The sequence below is a fragment of the Pongo abelii genome, chromosome 1 (assembly GCF_028885655.2).
Source record: "Pongo abelii isolate AG06213 chromosome 1, NHGRI_mPonAbe1-v2.0_pri, whole genome shotgun sequence".
NCBI lineage: Eukaryota > Metazoa > Chordata > Mammalia > Primates > Hominidae > Pongo > Pongo abelii.
This window is the reverse complement of record NC_071985.2, coordinates 44,841,354-44,866,268: the sequence shown is the minus strand read 5'-3', so window position 1 is coordinate 44,866,268 and position 24,915 is coordinate 44,841,354. Positions and strand designations below refer to the sequence as shown.

The 24,915-nt window shown below is 50.6% G+C and overlaps 1 protein-coding gene across 1 annotated transcript in view; it reads right to left on the bottom strand.

Annotated features, from left to right (window-relative positions):
- Positions 1-24,656, bottom strand: part of LRRN2 (leucine rich repeat neuronal 2) — a 71,518-nt gene extending 46,862 nt beyond the window's left edge. The window contains exon 1 of the mRNA XM_024253023.2: positions 24,119-24,656. The gene's annotated coding sequence lies outside the window, so the exon portion shown is untranslated. The remainder of the gene's footprint in view (positions 1-24,118) is intronic.
- Between the last annotated feature and the right edge of the window lie 259 nt (positions 24,657-24,915).

Here is a 24,915-nt window from a genome sequence, read left to right as displayed (position 1 = left end):
ATACCCCATATTCAAACTCAGGTTGCCCACATGATTTGTTTGCTTCACTATATGAGTTCTACCTCAATAAAAATGGGGGGAAAAGTCACACCAATGGTTTTCAAACTTTCCTGTACATAAGAATCCTGTGGGAGCTTATCTACAATGCAGATTTCTGGCCAGCCTGGAATCTAGTTGGTCTGAAGTTCTGTTGGGAATCTGCATCTGAGTGCCCCACACCCCCAAGGGTGATCTTGAGACAGGTGTTCCACAGACTAGAAAAGACCACACAGGGGCTTGAACATCTGCCCAGTTAGATGGCCTAAGCACCATCCTGCTGGGAGCCATGAGGGGCAGCTGGGTGGCTGAGGGCTCCCGGATGCCCTTGGCAGGGAGGGTTAGAGGTTGGCTACGCTGCAGCATAGAGAAAGTACGGTGAGGACAGCAAAAGCGGTAGCAGGAAATGAGGGGCTGCTCTCTGGGCTAAGAAGGACCAAGACAGGGAGTGGATCTTCTCATCAGGGATGAGAATCTCTCTGAGCAAAGAACACTTTCCTGTGCCCCTGCACCCCTGCACCCTGGGCACCCTGCCCCAGGATGGCGGGGCAAACCTCATGGAGTGGCTTTGGCTCAGGAAGGGTAGCCGCTGTGGAAAGCTGGTCCCCAGCAGAGGTGGAGTTTCATGGAATAGCCTGATCCCTCTGCAGGGTCTGGAGACCTGATGTGATCAGTTCTGTATCTTCAGCAGGCACCTTCTGTCCAACAGGAAGAAGGAACCCAAGACTGAAGACCCACGGCTACAGGTGAGACCTTGGGGAGGGTGTAGACAACGTGGTACTTCCATAGACAAATGCCAGGATAGTCTGAGCATTTGAAAATGTGGGCAAATAATGACTTGAGCTGTCCTTGACTTGAGGGCCTGGGAGAGCTGGGATATACTGAGGGGGAGCTACATACAGGGAGTGGGAAAAGGGGCAGGGGCATCTACCGTATGCCAGACTCTTTACAAACACCATCCCATTTAATCCTCCAGTAATTCTCTGGCAATTCTCTGGCATAATTTACTTATGTCAACTTTAGAGACGACGAAACTAAGACTAAGAGAAGTTCACCAACTTGTCCAAGGCCACAACTCACAGTGGAATCTGAACTCGGCTCCATATGACTCGAGTCCCACGATCTTTTCATGTTCCCTGCTACCTCTCCCTCTCAGCCTGCTACAGTGATGGGACATTTATGAACTTGCAAAATACTTTCTCACAAATTATCTTATTTGATTTTCACAAACATGTGTGAGGCAGGTATAAGTTCTGTTCTATGGATGAACAATTGGTCTTCAGGTAAAGAACAACTTGTCCAAGGTCAAATAGCTAATAAGCATCTGGGAACTGGGACCTAAATACACATTTGATGAGTAAATTTGCCACAATATCTTATCTGGACACTTGAAAACATACTCCAGCTCTGTCATAAACCCAGGAGAATTTGAAGATGTCCCTCCCTACTTACAGCCTGGTTTCATGATCACTAGAAACTGGTTTAACTAAACTCCTTTCTCTTCTCAGGATGGCTTGGGGGACTGAGCTGGAAAAAAAAGGCCTCAGAGGGGAAATGGAGGCCCAGAAAGCTTTGGTGAGCAGCTCAAGATTGCACAGGACATGGAGACCAGAACTCATGTTTCCTCAAATAGTTCATTTCCAGGGGGCTTTTAGGCTATTACTTCTATAATCTGCCCTCTGTCTGCCTCAGGGACTCTCCCCTCAAACCCCCATTTGGACCATGAACTGTTGCCAATGGCACCAAGGAAGCATCAACTGATACTGGGCAGAAGGGCAGGGCAGTGGCCCCTGGGAGTCTTCATGGCTCCTCTGGCAGAAAGTACCTGGAAGCATCAGCTCATGGACCTGGAGCATATCAGCAAGAACAGGGATAAACTGTACTGCATCACCACCCTGGCACTACTCATGAGAAACTTTCCCAACTATTATGCTTGGTTGACTTGGCCAGGAAGGAGTTAACACACAACATGTGAGGAGTACACTGAGTAGGGAGCTGTGTTCTGGGGTGACCTGTGGGTATCTGGGCCCATTTAATGCACCAAGTCTTCAAATAGTGGCAGCCATCACAGGCTCTCCTGTCTGCTTGTGCATGCACATGGGGATCCTTCACTTGGTGGCTTCTCCCCAAGCAAACATTTTTAGCCCAGCCTGGTTTCTCCTCACTGCCCTCTCTACCCTGGGAAATGCAACCCACATTGTCCGAATCAGACCTAATTAGACCAGCAAATCGGTGGCTCTCAAGTCATCACAGCACACTCCAAGCACAAGAGGAAATGCTGTGTAGGTTATCCTGTGTGCTGCTTGTTGTGTCTGTTTGTGTTTCCTTGGATTATCCATTCTCTGCTCCCTGCCTTCCATCACCTCACTAATGGAGAGGCAGGATGCAGTCCTCCACAGGCCAGCATTCATCTTCCCAGTCTGACCCTCTCGGAGGCTATTACGCTGCTGTCGCAAGATCGATGAGGGGAGAAAAATGAAAACAGTGCACAGGGAACAATGGAGGGCAAATGGGACTCTTTTAGAACTGGATCCACTGATACATCAGGCCAAGGAGAAATGACCACAAGCTCTGAAAAGTGGAGAGCTCCCCCAGACAGCAAAGACAGGTGAGTGGGCTTCCCCACTGGGCTGCCCACAGGAAGAGGCCAGGCTGGTGGGGATAGAAGGGTGTCTCTCTGCAGAAGGCTGGGCAGCCTAGGCCCCACAAAATGAGAAGAAGGTTACTGAGGTCATTGCTGCCCCTGCCTCAATTAAAAAATTAGAAATTCTCCCCACCCAGCTCTGTTTCTCTCCCCACAAAGCATTGCAGAAGAAAACACAGAAGCCGCCAGCACTATTATGCATTCATGATTCCAGCTTCAACCAATCCTCTCTGCTGCAATCCCTTTATTCCTCCCCTGCAGCTGCCCCGGCACCTCTGCACAGTCCTTTTCTGGATCTGCCCCTCACCGTGCTCCCCACCTGCACCCCGTCCTCAGAACAGATTGCCTTGCCTGACCTCCTGAGGCCGATGGAGATGGAGATGGTGGTGTGACCCCCTTTGCCCTCCATCACTGTGCTTCCCACACCTCTGCGCAGCTCGTTCATTCTCTCCCTCCACTCTGACTTAAGGGAAGAGGAATTTTAAAACCAACCTCATCCCTTCCCACCTCCTCAGGAAACTCACTCCTTTGCTTACCCTCTCTCCACTTTTAAAAATAACAATAAAAATGCCCCTTTTGCCTGTTATTCCTTCTAAGCACAGACCCTTCTTGCTTAAGCCCCTGTGAGTTAATTTTCAATCTCACAGCTCTTCTCAATCCAACAGCATTTTTGCAGCTTTCAGCCTCGGGAAGCTCTTGATGGGATGGTCTGCCACGCTACCAACTTCCTTCTTGGAAGTCCCTCCCCGTCTTCTGCGCCTGCCTTGTGCCCATTCTCCCTCTGGGGTCAGTCCTCTGCCATCCGGCAGGCCCATCCTCCACTCCCCATTATGGTCCCTCTTTACAGCCTCATCTGGTCTCTCATTACACTCTGCAGTAGCCTGATGGTCAGCTCTTTAATAAAATCCCATTCAGTTCCTTAAAGTACCAAAGTTCCCCATGAGTCCCTAGAACAGTGTCCTAAATCAGACACGTCACCCTCTCTACCCCAATACTGCTCCCACTTCCTCACCAGTCTATCCTCCCCAGCAGTCCATTTCGTCTTCCCAGGTGAGGTTCCATTCTCTTTAGGAAGATAATGCTTCAACTCCTCCTTTGAATTGCCCCTAACTTGGATCACAGATGGACATGAAAGAAAAAAAAGAAAAAAAATTTAAAAAGAATTGCCCCTAACAACAGAGTGATCATGCATTCCTGGGGGTCTCAGGGCACAATCCCACATGGCCCGCCAAAAGGCCAAAACTTCTTTAAAGTCCATTTTTCCTTTTTATTTTTTTGGAGACAGGTTCTCCTTCTGTCACCCAGGCTGGTCTTGAACTCCTGGGCTCTAAGTGATCCTCCCACCTCCGCCTTCCAAAGTACTGGGATTACAGGTATGAGCACCCCCACAGCCAGCCCTTAATTGCTTTGGGGGTGAGTCGACATCATTAGTAGTTGCTTGAGGTCAAGGCCCACAGTTTTACCCTTTTTATCTGTCCCTCCTACTTGTGGCCCATGGTAAGGCCTTGATTGGCCAAAACCATGGGTTCCCCTTGAGGCCACAGGACACTCTCTGTGAAAGGCCCACCCTGGAGACCCCACTTATCTCCAATGTGTCCCTGGAGGCTGGGGTTGGCTCTCTTGTCACCTCACTCTTCAAAGTGACAGTGGGAGCTTCTCGAGCAAGCCCATCTCCTGGGCGCTGTGCCCAGGACAGAGACTAGTCCAACTTGTGGTTCCTTTCCAATCACTTAATCACATTTGGCTCTTCACACCTGAGGTTGAGGACTTCCAACAGCTCCACAAATCCTCTGCAATTAAACCTCCTGAGGTCCCCGCTGAGTGAAAATAACTCACTGCTTCCACAAGCAAAAACACCCCAGTAGACTTTTCAGCTTAGCATGGACACTTTCGGAACCCAACCAATTGTTTCTGCAGACTGCGTCGGCACAGCCTGACCCAGCACCTGCTGGGAGGGTGGTGGTACAGGAAGAAGCAGGAGTTGGAAGGGTTGCTTTGCATTTTGATAAAATGAGCAACCTGCAAATTAGATGCAAAATACTATGAAAAGATGGCATATATTAATTTGGAACCAAAAGCTCTGGGCATTTTAGGCAATAAAATGCCAGCCCTGTATGTGGTCATATTTACTGCCCCAATTTTCCTTTCCTGATATTCTAAGTAAAACGAAAAGTGTAAGATACTGAGAAGGACATATTCCTCTCCTGTGAATGGCTAGGCATAGGAATAAGTTGGTCATGATGCTAGTTACGTAAATATAAATGCCAGCTCATCCATATCCTCACTGGCAAACATTTATTGAGCACCTACTATGTGTAAAACACCATGCTAGGTGCTAAGTGAAGAGCATAAAGTACCCTCATTCAGTTGCGCTCATACAATAAATGTCTGTTAGGCGCTTATTGCTAAACACTTATTAAGTGCCACTTGCTAGTCATGCGATCCTGGGCCAGTTAGCTTTCTCACTTGCAAAACGAGGTAATGCCAATGCCCTTCAGTGGGTGGATGGTTAAATAATTGTGGCACATCCCTATCATGTTATACTACATGGTGACAAAAAAGAACAAACTAACTACTGATATAGGCAACTACTTGGATGAACCTCAAGGAAATTATGCTGAATACAAAAAAAGCCACTGGGTGTGGTGGCTCACGCCTGTAATCCCAGCTCTTTGGGAGGCCAAAGCAGACGGATCACTTTAGGTCAGGAATTTGAGACCAGCCTGGCCATCATGGTGAAACCCAGTCTCTACTAAAAATACAAAAAATTAGCCAGGCGTGGTGGCCCGCACCTGTAATCCCAGCTACTCGGGAGGCTGAGGCCGGAGAATTGCTTGAACCTGGGAGGCAGAGGTTGCAGTGAGCCAAGATCATGCCACTGCACTCCAGCCTGGACGCCAGAGTGAAACTCTGTCTCCAAAAAAAAAAAAAAAAGCCAACAGCAAAAAATTACAGACTCAATGTTCCCATTTATATAACAACTGTGAAACAACATAATTATAGAGATGAAGAATAGCTGAGTGGCTGACAGAGTGCGAGATGGCGTAGCATGGCTATACAGGGGAAGCACAACGGAGTCCTGTGATGGTGTGGTTAAGTAGCTTGATTGTGGTGGATTTACACAAAACCAGGCACACACAAAGGAGTGCATGTATAACTGGTGAAATTCAGATAAACTCTAGGGTTATACCAATGTCAATTTCATTGTTTTGACACTACACTATAATTAGGCAAGATTTTGGCCCTGGGGGATGCTGGATGAAGGGTACTGTGGACTTGTCTGTACATTTCTTTGCATCTCCAGTTAATCCATACTTTTTTTAAAAGGTTAAAAAGCAACAATTTAAAAAATAGGGTGCAAAACATACATCATATGGTTATTCTGAGGATTCAATGAGTTAATATAAAGCACTTAAATAGCATCTAGTACATAGTAAACCTTCGATATATGTTGTGATTTTATTACTACTACATGCGGGACACTGGGAGTGCCCATATAAATAGCTCACAGTCTCTGTTTTTGAGGAGTTGCTAATCCAGCAGAAGAGAAAGACCCAGCAAAGAGAGACTTTTAATAGAATGTGCTGAATGTGCTCAGTTCATGGGAGGAGTTCTCAGGGCTTTAGGGAGGGTTTCCTGGAAAAGATGCCACTAGAGCTGAGTATTGAAGTCTGGTAAGAGTCAGCCAGGAGAGGGGACTGTGAAGGGCACCCAGGCAGAAGGAACGGTCCGAGAAAAGCTCAGAGGTGTGAAGCCACATGAGATGGCTGAGCAACTGGGGACAATTGCTTTAACTTGGGCATCTGGGAGGCAGTGAGGGCTGGAGGAAGAGGCTGGCAAAGTAGGCAGAAGCCACGCCAGGGAGGGTGTGCATGTCTTAAGAGCTCGCACGTTGTCCTCCTGGAGTCTGCGGTGACAAGCCACTGTCTTCCCTCAGCTTTGACCATCCTCGTTCCTCACTCTGTGGACTCTCTGGGCACTCCTGTTCCAGAGTACTCCATTCCTGGCATGGAATGAATCCTCATAGACCTATGAAGATCTGAGAAAAGCAAGAGGCCAGTGCTGGCCCCACCAAGCCAACTTGGTCTGCTCCAAACCAAACTGCACATGACATTGCAGACCCACCTTCTTCCCAGCCCCTGTGGGTGGTGGTGTTTGTTTGTGGTGCCACTCCCCCTTCCACTACTGTGGATAATTTGAACTTGCAGCAGTCTCTTTTCTATAAAGCATGGATATGTAGCAGTAGAGACAGCATGGAAAGGCCAGGCGCGGTGACTCACACCTGTAATCCCAGTACTTTGGGAGGCTGAGGTGGGCAGATCATTTGAGATGAGGAGTTCGAGACCAGCCTAGCCAACATGGTGAAACCCCATCTCTACTAAAAATACAAAGATTAGCCGGGTGTGGTGGTGGGTGCTTGTGGACCCAGCTACTTGGGAGGCTGAGCTAGGAGAATCACTTGAACCCGGGAGGCAGAGGTTGCAGTGAGCCAAGATCATGCCATTGCACTCCAGCCTGGGTGACAGAGCAAGACTCTGTCTCAAAAAAGAGCATGGAAGTGGGGCCTGAGTACCAGGCCCAAGTCTAGCTCTTCACTGATCAGCCATGTGACTGTGGGCAAGCCACCACTCCTCTCTGGGCTGCAGTTTGCTTCACTGTGAAACAGGTGATCATAATACACACACCAGCTTCCTCATGGGTGTGGCTCTAAGGACAAAGAAAAAAATCAAACACCATAATATATGTGAAAGAGTTTTGTAGGTTGTAAATAGTTTTTCTTCTTGTTTTTGAGGCAGGGTCTCACTCTGTCGCACAGGCTAGAGTGCAGTGGTGCTACCCTAGCTCACTGCAGCCTTGACCTCCAGGGCTCAAGCAAACCTCCTGCCTCAGTCTCCCAAGTAGCTGGAACTACAGGCTCTGGCCACTACACCTGGCTAATTTTTAAATCTTTTGTAGAGATGGGGTCTCACTATGTTGCCCAGGCTGGTCTTGAACTCCTGGCCTCAAGTGATCCTCCCGCCTCAGCCTCCCCAGAGTTCTGGGATTATAGGCATGAGCCACTGCGCCTGACTGTAAATAGCTTTTCACATGTGAAAGATTAATGCTATTGTTCCTGAAAAATCTATTGGTGAGGAGGAGCCTACACTGGAAACTCAAAGTGAATGACTTCTGAATCTTTGGTTGGGGAAAGACAGGGAAGGGAAGGGAGCAGGAGTATGGTCTTCTGGTCTACCAATGCCACACACAAGGAATAGCTTTCCTTTTGGACTTTTTCATGGATCCTTTTTGTATTTAAAGACCTCTCATGGATGAATTCACTCTCCCAAGATTTTCTGGAAGCCAAATCTGTGCCAGACACCAATGATACAATAATACAACAGATAGGGTCTCTACCCTCATAGGGTCACAGCCTAGGGGCATAGATGGACATTTCTCTAATAAGCACCTAACTGTATAACTAGATATCATCATATGTGTTATGAAGAAAGCATACAGGACATTGTGAGAGTGTTTAACTGGGGCCTGGTAAAATTCTGAAGGTACAGGGATGCTTTTCTAAGGAAGGGCTACTTGAGCTGAGATCTGCAGGATAGCTAGTATTTAGGGAGGAGAAGTAAGGGATGGGAAGAGTGATTAAGGGCCAGGAAACAGCACACATGAAGGCCATGAGGCTAAAAGGAGGCTAAAAGGAGTTCAGCAGTCAAAGAGCTGAAAAAGGCCAGGGTGCAGAGTGCAGAGCGTGAGGGAGGGGAGTGGAGATGCCTCAGTGCAGGCACAGGTCAGATACCACAAGGGACCATCCCACTGGTCATCCTAAAGAGCATGGGAATCACTTAAGAGTGTTGAGAGTACAACATAGTGTGACTAGGTCAGATTTGTGTCCTTAAAAGGTCAGTCCAGCAGCAATTCAGAGACCCAGTTACTAAAGCCAGGGAACATTTTTTAGTTCTCAGAAGAATTTCCACTCTAGTTTTTGTTTTGTTTTTTTGTTTGTTTGTTTGTTTTTCTGACACTTTCTTTTCCCTTGGCTTCTCTGACAATTGGAGATGCAAGAGTGGATACAGCCATACCAATGAGAAGGTGATTCCAGCAGCCTGAGGAAAAGGCAAAGTCAGCCTGAACTAGTGTGGAGGCTGTGGAGATGGGGAGGAGTGGAGTGGATGGACCCAGGTGCTGTTTAGGAGGTAGACAGGGCCTGGTGATGGGCTGGATGTAAGGCGGTGGAGAAAAGGGAAGAGCTGACAGTGACTCCCAGTTGGTGGCGTGCAGAGCTGAGGTTTGAGGTTATGCCATTCACAAAACAGGCAGCACTGGAGGAGGATCAGGCAGCGGGTGAGAAGGCAGTGGGAGATGTAGCAGGAGAATCACGACTCTGGCTTTCAGTATGTCAAGTCTGAGGTTTCTTGAGACATCTAACTTAGTCAACTAGGCAGGTGAATATAAGGATATGGGGCTCAGAAGAAAAGACACCGACTAGGAAGCTGGGTGTCATCTGCATGTGGATGACAACGGAAGCTGTTCGTGTGTCTGAGATGGCCCAGGGACAGAGTATCCAATCAGAAGAGAATACCTTGAGCCAGACCATAAGGAACACCAACATTTAAAGATCAAGACGGGAAGGATGAGTCAGCAAAGACGACTCAGGAGTACCAGAGAAGCCAAGAATGTGGGGTCAGAGAAGCCAAGGGAAAAGAAAGTGTCAAAAAAAAAATAGAGTGGAAAATGCTTCTGAGAACTAAAAAATGTTTCCTGGCTTTAGCAATCTGGAGAGCTGCTTCAGCAGAGTGATGGGGGAGGAAGCCAGACTGAAGCAGGGCTGGGGAAGGAGTGGGTGGCACAGAGATGGAGAATGCTGTTGCAGCCAACCCTTTCAGACATTTGGCTTGTACGGAGAAGAGAGACAGTGTGGTGGCAGCAAGAGGAGTCGGGCTTCAGGAAGGTTTTTGTTGTTGTTTTGCTTGTTGAAGACACGAGAAACTTGAGCATGGTGAGAAGGCTGTTCCTGAGAAGGCAGAGGAGAGGATCTAGAACATGGGTGGTGGAAGAACTGGCCTGTGATGGCCATGCTGTGGCCTCTGCAGACACAGGAGGGAAGGAGGAGAGGACTGGCCCAGAGGCAGGTAGTTTGGGGGTTTGGTGGGGATAAGTTGGGGAGTTCTGCCTGGTGACTTCTCTCTCTCTGTGAAGTGGGAGGTGAGGTCCTCAGCTGAGCATGAGGGTGGAGGCGGAGGTTTGGGGAGGAAGGTGTGAAATAGTCATTGTGGAGACTGAGGGGAGACAGAACCAGAGGAACGTGGTAGGAACACCAGGCACTTTTGAAGAGCAAGTTGGGTTGGTGATGGTGAGTTTGTAGAAGTAGCAATCTGTGTGTGTGTGTGTGTGTGTGTGTGTGTGTGTGTGTGTCCCAGTGGGTCCAGATTCCTGAATGCAGGTAGAAAGAAGTGGATAGAGCAATTAATCCAGAACAGGGACTTGGTCAAACTAGGACAATAAAAAGACAGAGGCTCAATAGAGTTTAGGATATTGGCAGGAGGATTCCTAAAAATGATGGACCACGGACTCTATCTGGACTCAGAGAAGGGAAGGCAGAGGAAGGTAACTGATGGTTAAAAAAAAAAAAAAAAAAAAAAAAAAAAGCAAAGGTGCCAATGGAGCAAAGGTCCCAAAGAGATTAAAGAGTGGGGGTGTCATACAACCCTCCCACTGCTAAATTTGACTGGCTAAAAAATAAGTGGTGGCGTGGGAGTCCTTGGACAAGCAAGCTGGGAGACTAAAAGGTGCAGAAGGTGATGACCAGAAAGTTGGGTACTCTGCTAGGTAATTTTCAGGGGATGGCAAGATACAGAGTGTGAACTTGCAAGTGAGTGGCTGAGATAGGTGGGACTGTTGGGTCTGGGGTAGAAGAAGCTGTCCACATCGTCACTAATCTCACCCAGGATGATGGACAGACACACACTTGGAAAGGGAGAAGGTCTATGGGCACATGCCAAAGGCTTCCCTGAATGAAGAGGGTGGCTAGTGAGAATAAAGGTGAGTGGGGAGGATGTCACCTTATTTTGCGAGATTTGGAGATTAATCGTGTCTTAGAGACATTACATTCTCTTGCACATGAAGTAGCCCCTCCAGGGTGAAAGATCAGGAAAATCAGTGGAAGAAGGAGTCTTGAGAAGAGGTGGTAGGTATAGCACAAAGCCAGAAGTTAGGAGCTTTCTATCTAGTCCCAAGGGCACTAATACGCTCTGTGATCTCAAGTCCTTCCCCATCCCCATTGCTTAAGTTTCTCATAGATTAAAAACAGATCGGGAGGACCGGCTAAGGTAGGGCTTCCCAAGTGGGGCTAGGGAGCAACAAATGGGTACAGGTGTGCTGAGATCATGACCCTTTAGCCCTTGGGTCAATTGGGGTCCCTGAGCCATTATCACTGTGTTTGTGTGCTATAATGTGAATGAGGATGGTGAGAAAGCAGTGGGACAGATGCTCTCCAGGGCCCCAGCTATCTCTGACGTTCTCTTTGCACATCTCTGTCGTGCCTTCTTGGAGGAGGCTGCAGGGAGGCTGATAGAAGAACAGACAGACTCCTGCTGCAGGCAGAAGTCCATCTGCTGGCAGAGATAGAAGCCAAGTTTCCTAGCTCCCTCTTGCTCTCCTTCCCTCCCTCCCAGCACTAGTTGAGGGAGCTGTGATCTGCTCAGATGCCCAGGTGAGAGCAGGTGCACCTTGCTCCACTTACAGCTGATAGTTGGGTGGTCACCGGCCCCCTCAAGCCTCAGTAGCAGCTTGTGAAAGTGAAGGAGCGACCACCCACTAGTTCCATCAATCATCCGCTTCATCCAGGTCTAAAAACAGACTCACCATTTCTGAGAAGCTGGGCAGCATATCTCACTGCACACCATCCAGACAGAGCCTTCACAACGCAGATCTTTCTCTTAGGGCCAGCCAGTTCTCCGAGATCCACGTAAGATCCACATACACGGTTGACCGAGGGCCACCCCCTCTCTGCTACTAGCCTTCCGAGGGGCCCTCCCTCTCCCTCTGTCAGATGATATATGCTTAGAGAATGCACCAGCAACTTAAATTCACCCTAATCACAAAACAGTGGGAAAGACCCACTTGGCCCTGTACTTTGCACACAGTAGATGTTCAATAAACATTTACTGAACTAAATGAAGACTATTCTCAAATATTTAAAAAACAATACCCTACCAAGTCTATCAGAATTCTTTAAATTATCCATCACATTATTCCTGTTTATTTGGGTAGATAATTAAAAGATGACTTTTTAAATTCTTTAATATTTATTGGTACCTACTGTGTGCCAAGCATTTTACAAGCATGAACTGGTTTCATTTTCACAACCCTGTGAACTGGGTGTGTTAAACCCATTTTATAGATAAGTGAAATGAGGCTCAGTGAGAGACTGAGACATGTCCAGCGTCATAGAGCTGGGAAGCAGAAGCCACAGGATTCTAAGCCAGATGGATCCAACTTTCAAGAAGGTGCTCTTTTCAGCACATCAGGCTGCTTCCTACAAATGCACAACAGATCGCAGCATCAAGAGTGACCGAAAGAGACAGAGGCAGCAAAGTTGTATGCAGGAAGACTGCGGCCACACAGTAAATCTGAGGCTTCCCACTGCCTTGCCCTGGGGAAATCGTTCTGAGGGTGGCTAAGCTTTGCCGAAGAAAAGTGGAGAGGGGTCTGGCCCCTGCTCCTCTCAGTCCCCGTGATTGCTAGGCTGGTTCTCCCCCTCCCTGCTTTCCTCCACTACCCAAGTGATCTGGCATTTCATTTAGGGCTGCCCTGCTTGGTTCTTTGAGTGTGTGAGAGGCCTAGAAGCAGCAAGGGTCTGTCCTTGGATACTCTACTCCCACCCCTCTCCCCACAGGACGACTCCTGGGCCCAGGTACCCTTTTGTTCTCAGGGCCCAGGAAACAGATAGGAGAGTGGTGGAAAACATGAGTGGCCTGACCTGCCACGTTTGAATGTGGCTGTCAGCCCCCCACGCCTGCCCAAATCTGCCTGACAGGTGAGCAGCTGTGCACCACATCTGTCAGTCCATCTGTCTCTCTCTCAGGGGCCTGCAGAGAGCCAATACTCCTCAGGGAGGGGAGGCCCTGGACCTGAAGCAGCTCCTTTACTTTGGATGTTACTCAGCAGGGACTAGGAAGGGTGGGGCAGGATAAGTGTGCCTCTGTCCCCATCCAAAATCTGACCCCAGCCCCTGCCACCAACTGCCAAGTCCCACTCACTGCCTCCCCACCCCTCCCCTCCTCACTACTCTCCTAGCTCTTCCTGCCAAGCTCTGCAAATTACCACACATGCCAATAAGTCATTAGAAACCAGAACAGCAAATGTGAGGTTGCCATGGAGACCAATACCGGGGAGCTGGCAGCCCTGGGGGCCGGCCGGTGGCTCAGGTGTGTTTCAGGGAGAACTGGGAAGGTCAAAATGCCTGGCAGAGGGTATACGCACTACTGGGGCACTGATTTTAGGCAAGGCTCTGCCTCTGCCTGCTTTTCCTCTCCCTTCCCTCCCACAGCCCTGGGTGCTGCCCACCTGCAGCTTGTTATGGGTGATAAATGCTGCATAAGCTTCACGAGGGCAGGTGCAGCCTGGGCCAGTGGGCTGGGTCCTCTCCTTTCCCAGAGCTGTGTCTCCACTTAGAGCAGGTGGCTGTGAGAAAGCCCACCTGGTGACCAGTTCCAGGACAAAGAACACAGACAGATCTGAGCAACCTGGGCTGGCTGCGGATGTTTGGAGAAAGCTGAGGCCCAGGAAGGGGCTGAGGTCAGGGCTGGAACTCAGAGCTGCTCATCTTCCTGCGCCAGTGCTCACGTCACCTCTGCCCAGTTCTTAGCACAGTGCTTGAGCCTTTATATGCACACGTTTGTTGAAAATGTAAAAATATATGCATACAATTGTTGTAACGGATGAGTTCATGAGAGAATTCATGTAAGCATCTGGGATTTCTGACAAAACAGGAGTGGACCGTGGGTTGCAGTCCCAGCTCATCCACTAACTCAGCGTGACCTCACACAAAACCACTCCTCCCTGGGCCTCGATTTCATTGTCTGGAGAATTAGCAGGTTGTATTTCAGACACACTGTATTTCAAACCAGGCTTCTTGGAGCCACCGAGTTCTGAAGCAATCCCTCCAGGGTGGCTGGGAGGTCAGAAGGAGGCCAACTGGGTTTTGGTCCACCGCTTGGCTTTTGCCCTGTATTTAGTTTCCTGATGCTGCTGTGAGCAAAGGACCACAAACTTAGTGGCTAAAAACAACACAGATATATTCTCTTACAGTTCTGGAGGCCAGAAGTCCAAAATGGGTCTCCCCGGCTTCAAGCTAGGTGTCGGTAGGGTTGTGTTTCTTTCTGGAGGCTGGAGGAGAGACTCTGTTTCCTGGACTTTCCCAGCTTCTTAGACAGGAATCTAGAGGCTGCCCACAGGCCCTCGCCCCTGGTCCCTTCCATCTTCAACACCAGCACTGGCAGGTCCAGCCTTTCACACATGGCATTACCCAGATGCTGACTTCTGCCTCCTTCTTCCACCTTTAAAGGACCCATGTGATTACACCGGGCCCACCCAGATAATCCAAGATATTTTATTCTTAAGCCAGATATCAGCAATCTTCTTTCTCCCTTGTCATGGAACATAACATATTCACAGGTTCTAGGGATTCGTACATGGACATCTTAGGGGGCCCATTATTCTGCCTACCATACATTGAAAAATGTATTAACTTCTATAAATGTTTGAAAGCCACAGAACCAGAGGGCTTCCCGTTGCCATCAGTTCTGATGCACTATGACCTAAGCTCTTCTCCTTTTCTCCATGGGGGATATGCAGAGGAACTCTGGGTCTGCCCATCAGAGGTGAATGTTGGCAGGCTTAGGCTGTTCTGTGGGCTGTGCAGAGAGATGGGTCTCTATGCCCACCAGAAAAGAGGTCTCCGGGGAGGAAAGAATGAAGACTGTTTTAGGGGAATGGCCCTGTCTCAGCTCCTCACCTCCATTCCCTATATACCCTGAAATTCAGATGACCCTGCAGTTGTCTGCTCATTTTTATTTCCATGCGAGGTTACATGGAGCTGTGTGTGTGTGTGTGTGTGTGTGTGTGTGTGTGTGTGTGTGTGTGTGTACCCACCCATGCACACTTTACCTGTTGCAAAAGGCATGCCAATCTAACAGTCATAAAGGTGAGATAGCATCTTGTCTTTCAACACTTTGACCTTCAACACTGTCCTCTTCAAAGACTCATGAACAGTCCCAGATTGTTTAGAACAAACTCTAGAAACAATAGCTAAGCTCAGAAAACATAGGATCTTAGACCTTTCTGAACTTAGGTACTGTTTCTGCTAGCAACTTTCCAGGCCCATAATGATCAACTCTCGCCTCTGCAGGTGAGACAGGCTCTTTCTTGACCCTGGGGGAGATGGTGGCCTCTCCTTCTTCCATACAGCATAACGTCTGTTCTCATCTCTGCAAGACACCCTCTGCCAACTGCTTGGGACCCAGTGGGGCTCAATAACTTCTACGAGCAAGGTGCCCTGGGTATTAATCACAGCCCCGGTGTTTTATGATTTTATGCAAATTACTCACCTCTCTCAGCCTTATTTTCTTCCCTTGGTATAAACTGGCAGCTCATTCCCATTCCCACGTCTATCATATGTCCCAGGGGATCCCGGAAAAGAAATGTGATGAGGTAGGAGAACATTATTCTCTAGAGGAGTGGCCCTGGGGAAATTGAGAAAAGGAACTAACATTTATTGAGCTTCTACTTTGTAGCAGGTACTTTACACAGATTAGCTCATTTAATGTGGTAGTTGAGAATCAGGGCTCCGGAGTCAGAAAGATGTGGGGGCTGAATTCTGGCTCTTCCACTTGCTGGCTGTGCATGGCCTCCAGGCTTTAGTTTCCTCAACTGCAAAATGGGGGAAAATAATATCTACTTCACAGCGTTATGTGGATGAAATGAGATAAATGCAGTGAAGCTTCTGGCACCTCATAAGCACTCAATAACGTTAGCTCTTATTATTATTAACAACCCTAGGAAGTGGATGTTATTAACTCAGATTTATAGATGAGGAAACTGAGGCTTGGAGAGGTTAAGTAAGATGCCCAAGGGCAGGTGGCTAGGGACTGTGAATTCTGACCCAACGCCAACTGATTCCACTTCCTCTGGATTGTGAGCCATAAGGACAAAAGCCTCAGGTCAGTCTCTGCGTCTTCCAGGGGGTTGTGCTGGGGTACCGCGGGTGTGCCCCCCTTTCTCAGGCTCCAGGGACCTAGAGGAGGGGAGATGTCTGTCTAGTAGTGGACTGCTTTGCCTATGGGTCTCTTGGCTCCTGCATTTTGCCTGGGGTCTGGGGGCAGGGAGGAGAGCATCGCCCCCCGTGTCTTGGGTGGGTGAGGGCACTACAATGGATCCTACTCTGCTCCACTCTGGCGATCTCTCTCTATACTTTAGAGGTGAGTTCATACCCCCAAGATCCAGGGAGAGGACACACTCACCCCTCATGGGGGAGGAAGTTTGCTCATTTTGGTGCAATTTTATTTCCAGTTGACAATATCTGAAACGACCAGGAATGTTACAGGAGTAACCTACCCAACAGGGGCCCACCCAGGCAGTGAGAGGAAGGGAGGAGAGAAGCTGCTGCAGCCTGGGTAGATACATGGAGCCTAAGGGAATTCCAGAGAACATGGCTCCAGACACCAGTGAACTAAGAGGCCGAGATTCCCAGCGTGCAGACCTGGGACAACAGCCAGAGCTGGAAATGGGACTCCATGAAGCCAGAGGACTTCCAAGATCAGAGATCATCTGGTCTTGGGCAGGAGAGGGCAAGAACACTGGATAATGGATTTCCTTCTGGAAAGGGTGGCTTTCCATGTCTCTGGAGAGAGTACAGCGGGCATTGGAAACCCAGGTGGGAGGCAGGGACTGCTCAGAGACAGAAGACCCTGCCCTTGCAAGCTGCCACGTGGGCTGCCTTACTCCCACTCAGTACCCTCCCCTCCAGCAGCACCACCCTTCTCTCCTCTCACCCTGCCAGCTCCAAGTTTTCCGTGCGAGAATCCTTCCCACTGCAGAGTCGAATCTACTCCATTTTCCAAGCCTAAATCAGCCGCGCCCCCCTGAGGAAGCGTTCCCTATATAACTCCCACACAGAGCTCACAGTTCTGATAACATTTATAGTCTAAATCACACAGTTTAGCACTCGGTTTTAAATACTGTCTGGTATTATTCCCTCATTATTTCTTGTGAGTGTAAGGTCTGCCTCCCTAGCTGATCAGTAGGTTTCCTTACCAGTAAAGACTGTGTCCTGTGCTTTTTTATTTCGTTCCCAACCTCACACCCTACACTGCCTAGGACAGTGCTCAGAGCATCCTTGGTGGGGATGTACTGATTGGCTGAAACAGCTCCAATGGCTGCAGAGGGCAACCAGGCAGCAGTTCCTGACTAGCCACTGAGAGAAATGCTGGAATGGATGGCCGACGACCAGGGGTGTTAAAAAGTCAAATCATGCTGCCCCAGGCTCCAACCCTGCAAGAGCCCATCCTACTCCAAGGAAAAATCCCCCTCCTCACCAGCTCCAGAACTCTCCCAGAGCTAGCCTCCTCCTGACCCTCTGACTTTATCTCCTGCAACCCTCTGCCCTCACCACACTCCAGCCACGCCGGCCTCCACGCTGCCTCTGACTCTCCAGGCCCGCCTCTGACTCTCCAGGCACAGCCCTGCATCCCTGCCCTTGCACCTGCTGTCCCCTCTGCCAAGCTTGCTCCGACTGCGGTGCCACCCCCTCATCTCTCCTCATATGTCACCTTCTCAGTCTCTGTAGCCACCCTGCACAAGATAACAAACTCCCCCTCTCCCAACTGACTCTTCCATTTCCCTTCCCTGTTTTTTCTCTTTAGCACTTACCAGCCTCCAATGTGCCATTTCCTTTATGAGTTTATTTTACTGCATCTCCAAACAATAAACTAAAAGCTCCTGAAGGGCAGAGGTCTGTCTGGTCATTCACTGCTGTCTGCCCTCAGTGCCTGGCTACATGCTTCACAAATACTTGCTGAACGAAGAGACTCCAGCCCTACCCCATGTCTCAGATGGCTGAGGCATGGTGGCGCTCAGAGATGGGCAGTGGACAGGACGATTCTGCAGGTCCCCTCGCAATGTAGATTCCACCATTCAATCCCTGGGCCCAATTCTGGGCAGGCACTTTCTCAAGCTCGAGGCCTGAAGCTCTCTGAGCCCCAGCAGAAGGCAGGGGAAGAGGAGTGGTGACAGCCAGGCAGGGTGAAGTGTCAAATTCTCTCTTTCCTCCTACACAGCTTTTAAATGTCTCGCTTCCCACCAGCTGCCCCTCTGTGGTCATTCCCCCTTCTGGGCATCACCACCTCTGTCCTCCCAAGCCAAAGACAGATACTTTCATCGACCATATTTGAATGCTTATTTTGAGAACATTTTAGAGAGCAAAGTAACCTTTGCTGCCTTTCTTTTCTCTTCCTCTTTTTTCCTTCCCCCTGAAAAGATCAGATAGGACAGACCCATTCTTCCTGGGGAACCCAGGCTGGTTGCTAATAATCACTGCCCTGCCCCCTTCTTCCATATGTTTTTCCCTGAAGAAGCTGCCTTGTGAGATGTTTGTAAATAGGAACAATTGTACCTGTTCTTCCTGAAACACACAAGTCTGCCTTGTTAGAGCTATCCCACTGACAGCCCAAGTCCCAAGCCTTCCCCATCTCTCTCCACCTTATCTGGGGTCTAGGCCCCATTCTCACGTCTCCCAGAGAGCCACCCTTGCATTGGTTCCCACCATGTGTCCATGGGCACTGGCTCTTAAGGTCCAGCTTCTCTGAGGCTAGTGGCTCCATGTGGCCCCGAGGCACTTAGCTGAGACAGAAGGAAACAATGTTGGATCTTAAATATCACACTCTGCAGGAGCAGGAGGGAAAAAAAGGTCACGGAGACCCTCTCTGAAGATCCCAATAAAGGAGAAAGGCAGCCACTGGCTTGGGCAGGGGTGGCTTAGGGGACGTCTTCCTGGAGGGAGGGAAGGAAGAGAATGGGCTGGATGTCCCAGAGCACCCTCCAGGCCCAAGGAACACCAGATTCGGGGGTGGTGAAGAAGCAGGAGGAGTCCTAAAGTCAGAGAGAAGGGCTAACTCCCTCCCTTGGATCTTTCCTAGCTATATGTCCTTGAGCAAGTCTGAGTCTGTTTCTTGGCTTTTTAGGTTAGGGATAATGAGAGTTAACTACCTATCTAATAGCGGTACTTTTGAAAGCTTAATGGGATAATGCAGGTAAAGCAGTTGGCACAGTGCCTGGCACATAGTAAATGCTCAATAAATGCTAGGTATCATAGCTAGGTATCATAGCTAGGTATCATAGCTAGGTATCATAATTAGGGTCATTACCATGTGAGAGGTAGAAGCTGAGAAACAGTTATTGCCCCAGGAACCCTCTGTCTGCACTTTATCTTGGAACTCACTTCAGGTCCACCAAATGCTGAGTAGCAAGGGAAGGTGTGGGTGCAAGAAACACACAGAAAAAAACTGAATTCCAAACCAAACCTGGTTAAACTCCCCTCCTAAAAGGCAGCCCCCTCAGGCCAAGGCATCTCCCAGGTCCCTAGGAAGTGCCAGAAGGCAGAGTGCAAGGCCTAGCAGCTCTGGGTTTGGAGCAGAGTCTGCTTGATGCGGGCTTAGAACGTGCAGGAGCCCAAGGTCATGAGCCTAACCCCCAGCAGGGATGCACCAGGTCCCCTGCACCAAAACATGTGGGAATGTTCTGGGTGACCAGCCAGCCCCACTGGAAGCCCAGCTCCCAGCTCTGGAGACAAAGAGGCTGAGGGGGACATGTCAGCAGTGATGGTGACATTCACAAAGAGCAATCAACACATACACACCCTGGTATCTTTTCATGCACGATGCCTGTGCCCCAAATACCCTCATCACCTGTGTCCCCAGACCCACCATCTCTGCCTGGTTGACTCCTTTTCAAGCATTGGCCCAAATATCACATCATTTGGCAACCCTTTCCTAATCTGCAAACAGCAAACAGAGAGTCACTTTTTTTGTTTGTTTGTTTGTTTGTTTTTTAAAGACAGTCTTGCTCTGTTGCCCAGGCTGGAGTGCAGTAGCGTAATCTCGGCTCACTACAACCTCTGCCACCTGGGTTCAAGTGATTCTCCCACCTCAGCCTCCCAAGTAGCTGGGATTACAGATGTGTGCCACCACGCCCGGCTAATCTTTGTATTTTTAGCAGAGATGGGGTTTCACCATTTTGGCCAGGCTGGTCTTGAACTCCTGACCTCATGTGATCCACCCGCCTTGGCCTCCCTAGGATTACAGGTGTGAACCACCAAGCCTGGCAGAGAGTCACCTTTTTATCTGCTTATCCCTATAGTCCAACACTTGTTTCATTATTGTCTATGGGACTGACTCCCCCATCTACTAATAATAACAATAATAATATTACTTACATAGCACTTACTATATATACCAGATACTGTTCTAAGCTCATTACATGTATCACCTCATGTAGGCCTCATGACAACTTTATGAAGTAGGTACTTTTATTATCCCATTTATAGATGAGGAAACTGAGATGAAGAGAGGTTACATGACCTGCTCAATGTCACCCAGCTAGAAGTGGTGAAGCCTGGATTTGAACTCCAGCTGTGTGGCTCTAGAATCTCTACTTTACGGTGAACTCCTTGATGGCAGGGACATCTGATCTGTCTCTTTGTCCCCTGCACCTAGCACAGAGCCAGGCACACAGTAGGTACTTAGAAAAGATGGGTTGACTGAATAAGCAAATGCCTGATTGAGGCTAACTTGGTGAAATTTCAGCCTCTGAGCTGTAGGCCACGGAGACCCAGGCCCCACACTGGAAAGTAACAGATAAAGGCATCTTTCTGACTCGTCCTCTCAGGAATCTAATCACAAGCTGCTGTCTTTTTTGCATATCTCTTGTCTTCGGTTTTGTTTTGTTGTCTTTTTTAGCTACTTCATTTTTGTCAAAAGTGTTTTTTGTTTCTCAGTTTATCTTCTGCCTTTGTCTTCCTTCTCTTCTGTTCCTTGGTCACTCTCCCCATTCCTGCCCCATTCCAGCCTCCAACCATGATCCTTGTCCTTCCCTGGAGTCCTTGTAGGCTTGAAAGCTTCTGGTCCCCATCCTTTGTCTTGGAGCTTTTATAAAGAGTCCAAGCCATATAGATTAAGAACACAAGTGACACTTATTCATTAGATGGGCCATAGACCAAGCTTCTATATCCTGACCCTGAGTCAATTCTACCTGAACGCAGGTGGGGTGTGGGGTGAGGGACTTCCTGCCTACAAGTTGTCACATACCTGTGTAGGATGACACAGGAAAAGTCAATGCCCTCCCTGCCTCCTCATTCAGGGTCCCAGTTCCTCCAGGAAGCCTTCCTTGATCACTTAAGAAAGCTTATTCACACAGCCATTCAGCAAATCCTTATACATATTAATAGTCTAACTGGGAGATAAGGCCCCATGAAAAGTTAGGTTAGAATGTAAGCCTTAGTATAAGTGTACAAGTTACCAGATGTCACAGATATCATAGGGCCAAATCAACTGCAGATATAAGTGATTTCAAAATGGAGATCTATATGACCCGGAGCAAGTGGTTTCTCCTCTCCAGGCCTCAATTTCCTTGGCTAGAAAACAGGGGATAGTAATGCAGACATTAGAAGGTTGTCAGCAGGACTGAACAGAATAACTTTTGTAATGTTCCTCACATAGACTGGTGCATAATAGGTATTCAGTAATAAATTTGATTCCTTCCCCCTTCTCTGTCTGAAGCACCAGCCTTCTACTCAGCCCTGGGCTGCCAGATAAATGGTGAGATGTGACCTGGTCCATCCTTTCAGGTCAGAAAAGTATCTTAAGGACAGGATGACTTAAGCAGTACCTGGCATGTTAGAGGTCACTCAGTGTGATAATTCACTAGCATTGTTCATGTTCCTCACCTCTGCCCCCTCAAGCTGTGGGTCTTTGAACCAGCCTGGTGGGAACAGAGCTAATCAGCTGGCAAGTCCAGATACAAGTGTGGTCAGCTTGAGACATGGAGGTTTGTTTACCGCTGTATCTTCAGCTTCTAAAATCATGAGAGGCACACAGTAGGCACCCAAGAAACAGTTGTTGAATGAATAAATTTTTTAAAAAGCCATAGTTTCCTTTTCCTTTCAAATAAACGACATAAGGGTGTGGGGAGTAGGAGAGGCAGTTGAGTAAATGACAGGGTGCAAGGGACACCAGGGCCAGGTAAATGCAGCTGCCAGGCCCACCAGCCCAGGCTCCACTGCAAAAGGGATGCAGCAAAGCCAACAGCGCGTGTGCTCCCACTGGCAGGATGAGCAGGAGTGCGTGCACGCCTGGCTTACGGTTTAAGCTGCAGTTTACAGGAGAAGCGGGGCAAAGTGGAGACAGAGCCTGGGAAGAAAGGGAGATATCTGGGGAAGAATGAGGAGGGTGAGAGAAGAGGAAGAGCAGTGTGAGGGGGAAAAGAGACGTGAAGAGTGTTAGAGGAGGAAAGTGAAGAGTGAAGGAAGGAGAGGAGGATGAGGGGGAGGAGGAAGAGGGCAGGCACAGGAAAAAGAGGACGGGAAGTGGGGAAGAACTGTGTTGAATTAGAGAGGGAACCCGCTGTACTAGCCTGGGTGGAATTAGCAGATCTCTAAGATCTTACTGCCACTCGGTGTCTCCCCGGGAGGAGACTGCGTTAGGGAGAGGGTGTGGATTTGGGGGTGTTCCTAGGTGCCAGACCCTGGGCAGATCTCAATCTCCCACCCACAGAGGCCTTTAGTTCCATGCTTTGCAAATAACGAGGTCCCATCCCAGGTCCAGAGAGAGCCCTCCGCAAGAAGGAGAAGTCTGAGTCAGCCCAGGGGAAGGAAGAAGGCCTAGGAGGCTCAGACCCCTAGCTCTGCCCTTCTGTTTCCATCGTTTCGCCACAACAGCACCTGGCCAGGAAAGTGGGTCAGGCCACCCACATGTGACTTTTTCTGGCAGCCACAGGGCTCAAAGGCAAGGGGGCTCCAGTGCTCAGTACAGAGCCCACCTCTACCCTCCATGCCCAGTGCTCTTTTTTGAAGGGAACTTTAAGAAGCAGTGGGCAATGGGAGGAGCTCCTGGCCTTCTTATTCAGGGACAAAACGCTGGGCCAGAGCCCATCCTAGACTGGCGGGAAAGGGAGGCACGGAGCCTGCCAACGGCCCGGGTGCATGGGGAGACCTAGATCTTCCCCTATGACAGTGACCAAGCTGGCAGGGAGTCACCTCTACTGCCCTGACCTAGGGAGGCTGTTCTCCTCACCACCCTAGGTCCTGGGGTTCTCAAGCAGAGGGCCTGTCAGTCCATCTCTGGCAACTGAGCGCTGTGCCCAGCCCACCCCCTCCAACCCTGCCAGTCGCCCAATTAGAAGCTGCGTTGGCTCCAACAGATGGGAGCTGCGGCAGCCTGAGGAACAGAGCACAAAGCCCGGCTGACATTTTCCTTCCTGTTCGTTTGGGTGGGGGAGGAAGGGTAGGGAGCACAGTGGTACCCCCAGGGCCCCTCCCCAGGCTCCGGGTCTCCTGCACCTCTTTAGCTTCTCCGCTCGGCCTCAGATGGAGCTCAGTTCCCCCACACCCCGCGGCTCCTCGCCGGCTGGGCAGCCAGAGCCTGCGCCACCGTTTGCCAGCAGGACAGACGGCCCACCTGTGGCTGGCCAGCCCATCCTGTCTCCTGGGTCCTGCGGTGGGCTCAGAGCCACCCTTCCGTTTCCGCTTCCCCCTGACCAAGTCCCCAGGCTGAGCCCCAGGCCGGCCCATCCCCCACCCCAAAGGTCCCATCCCAGGCTGCGGTCGGACCCCAGCCAGCCGGCCCGGGAGGAGCCTAGCTCCTGGTTCCAGATACTTCAGACAGACCCAAGGCCACCTTGTCCCTCCGCACAGACTCGCGAGCTCCAAGGAGGAGAAAGTCCCCAGGCTGTGGAGCGCTTCCAGCCTGCCAGTCCGCCCGTGTCACGCCCTCCCTAACCTCACTGCCATCTCTCGGCTCCTCCACATCTCCAGGGCCCCACTCTACCCAGCAACAGTTTGGGGGAGCTTCTGGCCTCTCCGGGCGAAGGCCCAGGCGCCCCCTCCCTGGCCGCTTCTGGGCATTCTCCAGCCCTCCGTCCCTCTGCCCCTCGGCCGCCTCCCTCTCCCAAGTCGCCGGCTCCCCTGAAGGCGTCTCTGCGGAAGGCAGCGGCCGGCCCTCCCCTGGCCCCCACCCGGGTCAGGCGGAGCTGCGGTGCCGGGGCAGGAGCCAGGAGCCCTGAGGCGGCTGCTCCGGCCGCTCCCGCCGCGTCCCCCTCGGCCACGCCAGCGACCTCGGTGTCCACGATTCCCCGGCCGCGGCGGCGCTGCCCAGGTCAGCCCCGAAGCCGCACACTCACCCCGTGGGCGCCGGGCACCGTCCGCCGTCCGCTGCCCGCGCGGCCGCGCTCCGCTCGCCTTCCGCCCGGGGCCGGGCTGGGGACGCTGGTCCGCGCCCTCCCGCCGCGCGCGCCGTCTGCACAGGCCGGGGAGGCTCGGCGGGCGCCCTCCCCAACGTGGAGTTATCCTGGGAGCGGCTCCAGGGCCCAGCCGGTGAGGGCGATGGCAGAATCCCAATCTGTCCCCACCCCCTCTCCGCGCCCTGGGCGCGTCGTGGCCGGAGGCTGGCGGGCGAGAGCCAGGCGCTCCTTCAGAGCGCCGCGCGTTTGCAGGTGCCCGGAGCAGGCCCTCGCGGCGCCCGGCACCCCCTCCACGCGCGCCCCTCCTCCCAGCTTCGCGCTCGCCCTCCTCACTCGCTTCTCCGCCGCTCTCCCAACCTCCCCAGCCCACTGCGGTCGCCTCCTCCCAGTCTGCATGCCACGCCAACCCCCTCCAGTCCCGCTGCCATTTTAACTCCTGAGTGGCCAGAGGCCCCCTCTACCTAACGCACACACACCCGGGAGGAAGGAGTTGGGTGGGGCCAGACGCTAACGCTTGAGCTGTCCTTGTGTCTAGAGACACAAGGCTTGCCTAAGAGAACGGGCACAGCCCTTGGGTCCGGGAAGAGAAGGGTTGGCTTCTCTCATACTGCCTCGGACCCTCTTGCAAAGGCCAGGAGGACAGATGGGGAACTCAGCAGCTTTGTGAGGACAGGTGCAGCTCACAGTCACAGCATGCACCTAAGATCACATTTTTGCTTTGCATGGTGCTACCCTCC